Here is a 9653-nt window from a genome sequence, read left to right on the forward strand (position 1 = left end):
TAATGCCCTCAAGATCCACCTGTGTTGTCACAAATGGTAAGATCTTATTTTTCATGGCCAAGTAATATTCTGTTGTGTGTCTATCTATCTATCTATCTATCTATCATCTTCTTTATCCCTTTATCCATCAATGGACACTTAGATTGTTTCTAGAATAGATGATCTGCTTAAAGCTCTTTCTGGTTTTAGATTTCTATGCTCTTCAAGGGTCTCCTGGAATTTATTTCTGGAGCTGGGTAGATAAGGTGCTGTGATTCATATACTTTCAAAACATCTGAAATCCCTTGGCAACATAGACCTGTCTGGGTGGCACTGAAATCTGGGATTTGATGACCACACTGGATATTTGGCACCTGCGGGAGAAGACACTCACATGCCCCAGCCTCCACCTAACCCTGGCCAGCCATCCTGATAAATCGAGTACACACAGGGGCCGCTCAAAAAAGCACAGGTGGACCCAGTTCAGCCCATCAGAACTCAGGGGAAACAAGGTAGAACCCAAGGCCTCTTTTTTTTGTTTTTAAAGTTTATTTATTTATTTTGAAAGAGAGAGAGTGAAGGAGCACGAGCGGGGTAGGGCAGAGAGAGAGAATCCCAAGCAGGCTCCATGCTGTTAGCACAGAGCTCCTGGTGCGGGGCTGGAACTCACAAACCAGGAGATCACGACGAACTGAAATCCAGAGTCGGATGCTTAACCGACGGAGCCACCCAGGCTCCTGGAACCCAAGGCCTCCTGGTAGAATGATCTGCAATAACACCTTCTACCAGAATGAACACATTCTGTATCTCTGGGACAGATACTGCCCACCAGGAAGACAGGTTTTGCATTTGGGTCGCTTTGGGTTTGAAAAAGGAAAATAAATACATATTTTCACTGGTCCTAAAAATACTTCACATTGCTTGTAGATAATTTTAAGAAATACAGAACATGTGAAAAACATGTGTAAAACGTTACGCTGAAATCCACCTCTGCAGAGACGAGCATTGCTAACAACTTGATAAACCTCCCAGGTGTCTCTTATGCATGCATACCATCAACACACGGCCACATAAATGGGCTATACGTGTTTTGTCTTCTACGTGTCACTTGCCAAAGTGATCTGTGCTGATATTGTTCTGTGGCGTTGGAGGTAGAGTTCCAACATTATTTGTAACGGCCGCATGGTATTTCATTGGACGTACTATAGTGCACGGGTTCATTCACATCTAGGTTTTTCCGGTTTGTGTGCGTGCGTGCTCTCTTCGTACTTAGATCTTGTGCGTTTTGCTGCTTGTTCAGCTGAGGAGCAGTTCCTCGTCTTGAAATTCGGGAGTCAAAGGCCGCTCCTTAATAACTGGAACGCACAGGGTGAAACTGCCTCCAGAAGATGTGTAGCACTCTGTGTCCACCAGCATGGAGGAGAGCCATCCGTTTCCACTCTCTGGCCAACACTGACTGTTGCCGTGGTGGATATTTAGGGTCTTGGCCAACGTGATGGGTTATAAGTGATCTTGTCGCATAGCTTTGCATTTCTGACATCATTTTAGTTTTGAATGGCACTGTCTGTGATTAAGCAGAGGTGAAGGTAATGACTTCATATCGGGTTCTGAGCCTGGCGTGAGAGCAGACGTATATCATTCAGAGGAGCCCGGAGCCCGCACCGAAGAGCTGGATGCTCTTTGAGGCCCATAATCCTTCACTGACTGACTTAATCACAGGCTCACTTGCGGCTACTTTTGGGCACCTGCCTAGAAGGCCACAGGGTTCTGGTCATGAAGGGGCCTGGATGACAGGGAGGACATCCGTGCCATAATTTTGAGGCTCTTTGCAGGCAGAGAGGTGGCCCCCTGTGTCCCGCTCGTGGCTCCGCTCGATGCCACGTCCACTGACGGCATCTCCCTTGGTCTGAACGGATCTTCCCACCTCTCTCCCGAGATTGGCTTTAGCTAATACAACCAAGAAATCCTCCGGAAGAGTCAGAAATGCCTGGGGCTGCCTGTGACATAGTGCAAAGGGTGGATCGGAGAGTGGAGGGCAGCCACCAGGGACGATGGTGGAGAAGCTGAGTGCGTGGAGCGGCAGGTCCGTCCCACAGCCTCCGCTGTGGCCTCAGGCCAAGATGGGCGGCTGGGGCAGAAAGGGGCTGCGGCAGGGAGCCCTTCCTTCTAGGTCTGGTGCTCAGTGGTTTCCTGCTCTGCTGAAGGGCCGTTGCTCGGTGGTGATGATTCATGGCATTTGGACACTGTGGCCGTGTTCTGAACAGGGAAGTGAAAAATAACACAGCCGAGGGCAGTGCAGGGCAGGGCAGGGGCTGTCACAAGATGGGAAGCTTTCCTTTGGAAAATGCAGGGGGCGGGGGCGTCACAGCCAAGTTGGTGGCGGCGGTTCATGCCGCGTGAGTGTGGCCCCGTTTGCTCTTCTTCTGGGCATCAACTTTTCCAAGTGTCGGCCACTAAGTTGTCCCTCGGAAGTGGCTGCTGGTCTTGGCCGAACCGCCGTGAGGAGGAGGAAGTGGACGGGTGATTCAGTGAGTGTCAGCTTCCTCTGTGACTCGGGATTGGATCCGTTTCTTAGGGTGGTGCCAGAGGGCCTGTGTGGCTTTGAAATTGTCTGCCACTGGCGGTGGCCCTCCCTTGACCCCTTTTGAACGAGTAAGGGGATTCAGCTGGATTCTGCAGCCTCCCCCCAAGTTGGGCAGGCCCTTCTGACTTGAGGCCGACCTGTGGCTCCGGCCGACAAAGATCAGTGACGGGCCCAGCTGAGGCCTCTGCTGGGTCTGTGTGCGTGTCAGGAGCTGCCTCGTATTTGGGAACTGGATTGCGAGAGCAGCTGGGATCTGAGGGGCCCAGTCCCGGCAGGTGTTAGACTGAGGGAGGAGGCAGTTCAACTGCCCGGAGCCACCAGCTCTCCTGGAGGCCATTTGTCCACGTAGCCAGTGGACGACAGGAGACGGCCAGATGCACAGCTGCTTCCTTCCCACGAGGAGAGTCATGACTGGCTTTTTCTTCCGGAGCACCGAGTTTTCCATGGATCTGTCGTTGGCGCGCAGCCTAAGCGGCCATTGCTGCCCTCGCCTGAAACCTGTTCTAAGAAGCACTTCAATCATCCAGATCCTCGCCTCTGCCCAAGAGTCCATAGTCCTAAAAGCACTGACTTGGTAAAGACTGAAAAACCCTCTCAAAAAATGCTGCAGGGGCTTCTGTATTCGAATGCCTTCCATCACCTCGGAGAACAGCCTCCGCTTCCGGGTCAGTTCTGTCCCACCTCTTCCCCCCTCCGTCCCCTCCTGTTTCTGTGGCCAGAACAGAGGTCAGCTGGTCTTACTCAGGCAGGATGGCCAGCATCCAGTCACTGGTGTATTTAATGAGGACTCTAGTGTTAGTCACACGCACAGCAGTGCAGCTCAAACCAGTCGGGGCTTCCAGAAAGGAGCTCTGTGTGACAACTGTACAAGGGGGGAGGGGCCCCGAGGCACTTGCAGCTGGGACCTGACCCTGCTGGGTGCTCTGTCCTTTCTCTCACATCATCTTCCAGCAAAACAGTGATTTTGATCTCTTTGATAAGCTTTCTCCACACGGAATGTGCACGATTGCAGTTTGCTTATCACACCTCGCAGCATCACTGCCAGAGAGGGGCTGAGAGTTCCAAAGTTCCAGAGAGAGGCCTCGATGGCCTTCCCTGGGGTCAGATGACCATCACTGACTCAATCACTGTGGCCAGGGAAGGATCTCTGAGCACATGGCTGTTTCGCATTTGGACCCTATGATTAGCGCTGCGCTAAGCAGGGGAGGCAGTATTTTCCAGAAGGAGGGGCTCCTGTCCAGGTCAGACAAACAATGGGCCCACTGCCCCGGCGTGCTGAGCTCTTCCTCACCCCCAGGCTGAGGACTCAGGCCCTCACTGCCTCCCCTCTGCCTCTCCCGGGCCAGGGGGTCCCCTCAGAACCCACTGTTTTATTGCTTAAAAATCCATAAGAGATGGGGGTTTTCTCAGCTAAGTTTTTTGCGGGGGGCGGAATACATGTCTAGGGCGGGAGCTGTACGATTTTCTGAGGAGACGGCCTCGGAGGATCTAAGCAACGAGTGAAGGAACAACAAAGGGACCCTTCTCAGAAGCATGGCAAAAATGAAACCAAATAAAAACCCCATAAAAATCCCTACTGGGGCAGAGGAAATACCAGCGTGATGCTTTTGAGCCACATCTTCAGTAATAAAGGAAAGATTCAAGGATCGGCCGTTCTGACGGGATTATGTTTGGGCTTGAGGGAGAATGTGCTGGAAAACAATGAAAGGGAGTCATCCAAGCAAGGGAGGTCTGTTGGTGCGTGCATTTGTATGTGTGTTGTTGCAATTCAGGAACTGACCGATGACCAGGGTCATGGGGAGTCTGAGAGAGACACCCGACAGGAACCGGTTCAAAGTTTGTGCCCAGCCTGGGGAGATCAGATGACCGGCAGCTGGCCTGCCCCCTGCCGGCTCCCATTGATGTCGGAGGGGCTCTGACCCCCGTTTGGTCACAGAAATACCCGTTTGGAAATCTCTTTGAAGGCTGATTAAGTAAACGCTCTCGCGGCACCGACAGTAACAACCGAGTGACGTAGGCGAAGTGCTCGTGGTAAGTGGAGGAATCTCTGGCTGCCAAGCTGACAGGCAACTCGCCTTTCTGCTCCTCTAACTTGGCCTCCCTGCTTCTGGTCGCAGTTTCGGGCACAGTGTTTCAAGGGGACGGGGCTGAGGATGTGGAGACTCTCACTGTCATCGCGCGGGTGGGACAGGGCCCCAGGGACGGAGCGTGGTCCTGCCGCACAGCAGCTGGCCGCGGCCAGTGTCCGGTGGTCCTCCCGGCACGGCTAACCTTTGATGTTGCTCGTGGGGTCCTTCCATCTGGTTTGTGGCCTCAGGCTGCTGTGACCCCCAGCGGGGGTGTCTCCCCGGGCCTCCCGGGGCCCGGCAGGGTGAGCGTGAGGGAAGAGTCTGGTTTTCATCCGGGAGCGCGGAGCCCCTCTCTGCGTGACGGCTCTGCTCGCGGCCTGGCCAACTGGACGAGGGCTGCCGGACGGGGGAGTGGGGGCCCCTTCGTCACTTTACTGCCCTCGTTATCTCGGAGACCCCGTTGTCGTTGGGGGGGGGGGAGTGGGCTGCCAGCCCTGGACCCAGCTATGCCTCCGTACCCGGCAGAGTTGACGTTCGTTCATTCACTTCATCCGTCATGGATCCATCCACTTACCCATTCATCCGGGGCTGTCGTTCAGTCATCCGGTGACTATGTGACCAGGTCTCCTTATCTTTTATCTTTGCTGCCTGGCACAGGGCCAAGCTTGTAGGAGGGACTCCACACACGTTCGCTGACTTCTCTTCCTGCTTCACCTCTGTTATGGTTCACGTTCTACGTTCACGTCCATGATGTTGAAGTGCTAATCCCCAGGACCCCGGAATGTGACTGTGTTTGGAGATAGGGTCTTTAAAGGGGTAGTTACGTTAAAATGAGGTCATTTTAAGTGAAAATGAGGCCCTGAAGCAATCCTTTTAAAAAAAATTTCTTTTAATGTTTATTTTTGAGAAAGAGAGACAGAGCATGAGCAGGGGAGGGGCAGAGAGAGGGGAAGACACAGAATCCAAAGCAGGCTCCAGGCTCCGAGCTGTCAGCACAGAGCCCAACGCGGGGCTCAAACTCGTGAACCGAGAGATCGTGACCTGAGCCGAAGTCGGACGCTCAACCGACTGAGCCACCCAGGCGCCCCCAAACCAATCCTTATAGGAAGAGGAGTTCGCAACCCAGGCACATACAAGGGGAAGATGATGTGAAGACACAGGGGGAAGACAGCCATCGACAAGCCAAGGAGAGAAGCCTGGGACCGATCCTTCGTCCAAGAAGGAGCCAACCCTGTCGACACCTTGGTCTTGCACTTCCAGCCTCCAGAGCTGTGGAGAAATAAATTTCTGTTGTTTAAGCTGTCCCAGTTTATGGTGCTTTTTTATGGCCACCCTAGCCGACTAACACAGCCTCTCCACAGGTCCGTAGAGCACGTAACCAAGTGCAAGGTGCTGTGGGACGTCCAGAGACAAAGTTGAGAAGTCTGGGAAAGAGGAACAGCGAGGGGGGCCATCCTCTGTTCACATTTTCTTCCCCCAAATCCCGCTCTCCTGCACCTCTCCTTACCTCTGTCTATCCCCAACAGAAGGGGAAACAGGACGAAATGAAATGAAGGGCTCCGCATGAGATGCCATCCTGCAGAAGGTCTGGCAATGCGTGAAAGCCCTTTAATGTAGAGTCAGAAACGCCATTTAGTTATTTATTTATTTCTGCCCGCCTCTCTTCCCCGACAAGTTCTTATTCAGCACACGTATGTGTATGCACATGACCAGAAGGTACGCAAGACAGCCGTGTGTGTCCAGAGGAAGACTGCAAAGATGATCCACAGCTTTTGGGGACACACACGATTGTACAGCTGGCAACATGTTCCCCAGTGCCAGCTTTATGGTGCCTGGTAGCCGGGAAGGGCCACAGCCAGCTCTCTCTTGGGACCATGCATTCCCTCACTCGTTGCCCTTTGTGATTAAAGATGATGCTTATGTGATGTTTCTCTACAACTGTTACCGAGAGGTTGTCCTTTGAATTAAGGCCCTGGACAGTGGCTATGGGCTGTGATCTCTTTGCAGGAATCATGAGGTCATTTCACTGTGGAGTAATCTTGGGATCTCTGGGAACATTTCTGAGCCTTCTGATCTGCTGGGCCTATTGAGAAGCCAGATCCATTTGAAAATTTGCACAGTATGGAAGTCTCGATGGTTTTAAAATTTATTTTAACTTTTTATATTATTTGAGAGATGGGGAGGGTAGAGAGAGAAAATCTTCAGCATGACCCTAGGATCATGACCTGAGTCAAAATCAAAACCAAGAGTCGGACAGTCAACCAATTGAGCCACTCAGGTGTCCCACCATTTTTCAATCAGACATTTTTTTTTTTGAATGTTTTTCTTTTTTATTTTTGAGAGAGAGAAAGAGAGAGAGACAGACAGACAGACAGAGTGCAAGTGGGGAAGGGGCAGAGAGACAGAGACACAGAATCTGAAGCAGGTTCCAGGCTCTGAGCTGTCGGCACAGAGCCTGACACGGGGCTTTAACTCACAGACCGTGAGATCATGACCTGGGCTGAAGTCGGACGCTTAACTGACTGAGCCACCCAGGCGCCCCAATCAAAGACATTTTCTACTACACAAACTCAGTAACAATCCTGTTCCCCTCCGGGGTCCTTGTGCGATCCTAGTTTAGCTCGTTGATTTTAAAGGGAACGGGGATTCCAGGAGCTCCTATTGGCCAACCGGTCCCATGTTGCAGAGTACTGGGTCCCTAAAGGTCTTTGGCAAAGATGTCACCGCCAGTGTGGTTGCGATCAGCTCCTGTGTGCATGTCCAGGAGTGAGATTTCCACATCATGGTCACTCATACTGATTGGCGTTTCTGAAGTGTGGTGGCATCTCTTCATTGAACGTTGATGTTGACACAAGCATCCTATCTTTTCTACAGACACGCAAATGAACACGCTCCCTGGATGGTCTGAGGGCTTGTCCGGCAAAGCCACCACGTGCAGGGCCACTCCCTGTCTCACTTCCTCTTGAGTGCCTTCCTTGCTTGGACATTCATTCCTCCCCTCTTCTCCACCCCATAAGACCTGAGGTGTGCCCATCTCTGGAGATTATCTGCATTTTAAAATGAATGACCCCCTCCCTCCCCCCGGGGTGCCTGGGTGACTCAGTCGGTTGGGCATCTGACTTCAGCTCAGGTCATGATCTCACAGTTTGTGAGTTCCAGCCCCATGTTAGGCTGTGTGCTGAAAGCTCGGAGCCTGGAGTCTGCTTCAGATTCGGTGTCTCCCTCTCTCTCTGCCCCTCCCCTGCTCGCACTCTGTCTGTCTGTCTCTCTCTCTCTCTCTCTCTCAAAAATAAACATTAAAAAAAAAATTAAAATGAATGACCCCTGGACACATAAGCTTTCCAAACTCCAAGGAATTTTCTTTCAATGCTTAAGTGGAGCCAAGAGTTGCTACCTGGACTGGTTGGGCAGATGGGTCTACTTTGCTTTACTCAAGTAACCAAGCCAGTGGTTGGCCGGGCTCTAAGCCCAGCGGGTACCCCTTTCCTCGGTATGTGTTTTGTGTGATGCAGATGACCCTCCAGCCAAGGCCAGAGTGTGACTTAAGGGTGTGTGATTATGGGTCTACTGCAAGGTGGAGGCTGAGTTGGGCCCTCGGTGCTCTCTCTCTGCCACTTCCTCCTAGCCCCAGAACTATATTTACTATCTAGCAGATAAAAAAAGACAGCTCCGTGTGCTCTCAGACCCCACACCCTCTCCTCCCCAGCTTCGATTTCGTAAATGTCGGTTCCTCCAGAGAAGCGACCGGAGCCCGTAACCGTGCGTGTGCTTTTCAATAACCTTATGACTCCCAGCGTGGTCCAGCCAATGAGGACGGAGCAGTGACCCTTAGATAAAAGACTTCATTTGGCATGACTCATCCTTGGAGACATCCCGCTTGCTTGGCCTGTGTTGTTAAGTGCCTGGTTTTGTAAATATTGACAGTTAGAAACCATCCCAGGAACTACCGAGCGGTGATCTGGAAGGTAATGTATATGAATATGACCAGTGATTAGGCAACGCTTGTCATTTGCTAAGATTCAGCCACTGATAAATATCACCCCATTATCTTCCTTCCTAATAGCGGCTCGTTTGCTTGCGTGTGACTCATCGTTGATATATTATGAGGTCTGATTCAGCAAGGAAAGTTTGGTCTGCTGCGACAGAGGACAACATCCAAGGCCACCTCGGTTTTTAGGATACTAGTTTCTTAACAAGGGTGGCTTGTTAAGAAGCAAAAGTTCAAAAGTCCCCATCACTAAGAAACTAAAGGGGGTTTGGGAGGGATAAAGAGCAGAACAGTGCTTTTCACCATTCAAAGCTGATATGCTAAAACCTACTTCTCCATGTAGACGTACGTTCGTTGCATTCACCTGTGGACACCTGTGGCTCCACGAGGCCATCTCTCTCTGTTCAAGGCTACACTTTGGGGCTCGTCGGGCCTGCTCTCAGACGAATAATCTCTGCTCACACAGAAACTGGTTTTTATCTCTTGCCCTCCCTTTGTCACTACCTAAAATAAATATCGTCACCTGAATGTCTGTCGATGCTTTCTGATGGGTTTGGCTGTTTGGTTTATTGAACTTTATCACCTGCAGGAACTTCCCTCTTTGACTCACAGCCCTTTGGAATGGCCCTTGTTTATTTCCTTCATTTGCTCTGGGCTGAGGGTCTGTCCTGCCAAACCAGGGATGAGCTTTTCAGTAGTTGGGCTTTGAACATGGGCCTTTGGCAGACTGGTACGCCAGATAAAAGCACTACCCTTGGCTGAAGGCAGGTGTGTATGCACATGTGTATACACACACACACACACACACACACACACACACACAGAGCTGTGTCCCTCTGTATAACCACTTAACACTTACTATGCTGTCCTGTAATGAGAGCTGAGCTCCGCCTGTGCTGACCACATCAACACTGTGAAGGAAGCATGCATCACCTTGATGTAAGCCACCTCTTGACCCCTCGCTGGCTGGGTGACTTTGTGCGAGTTACTTAACTGCTCTGAGCCTCAGATTCCTTACTTGTAAATTGAGGAT

At 51.5% G+C, this 9653-nt stretch overlaps 1 long non-coding RNA gene across 1 annotated transcript; it reads left to right on the forward strand.

Moving 5' to 3' along the window:
- Positions 1 to 1987: 1987 nt before the first annotated feature.
- On the forward strand, positions 1988 to 5935 carry LOC123576441. Its single transcript, XR_006701386.1, has 2 exons — positions 1988 to 4594; positions 5290 to 5935. It is a non-coding gene; the product is annotated as an uncharacterized LOC123576441 (long non-coding RNA).
- Positions 5936 to 9653: the final 3718 nt, after the last annotated feature.

Source organism: Leopardus geoffroyi, chromosome D2 (assembly GCF_018350155.1).
Source record: "Leopardus geoffroyi isolate Oge1 chromosome D2, O.geoffroyi_Oge1_pat1.0, whole genome shotgun sequence".
NCBI classification, from domain to species: Eukaryota; Metazoa; Chordata; class Mammalia; order Carnivora; family Felidae; genus Leopardus; species Leopardus geoffroyi.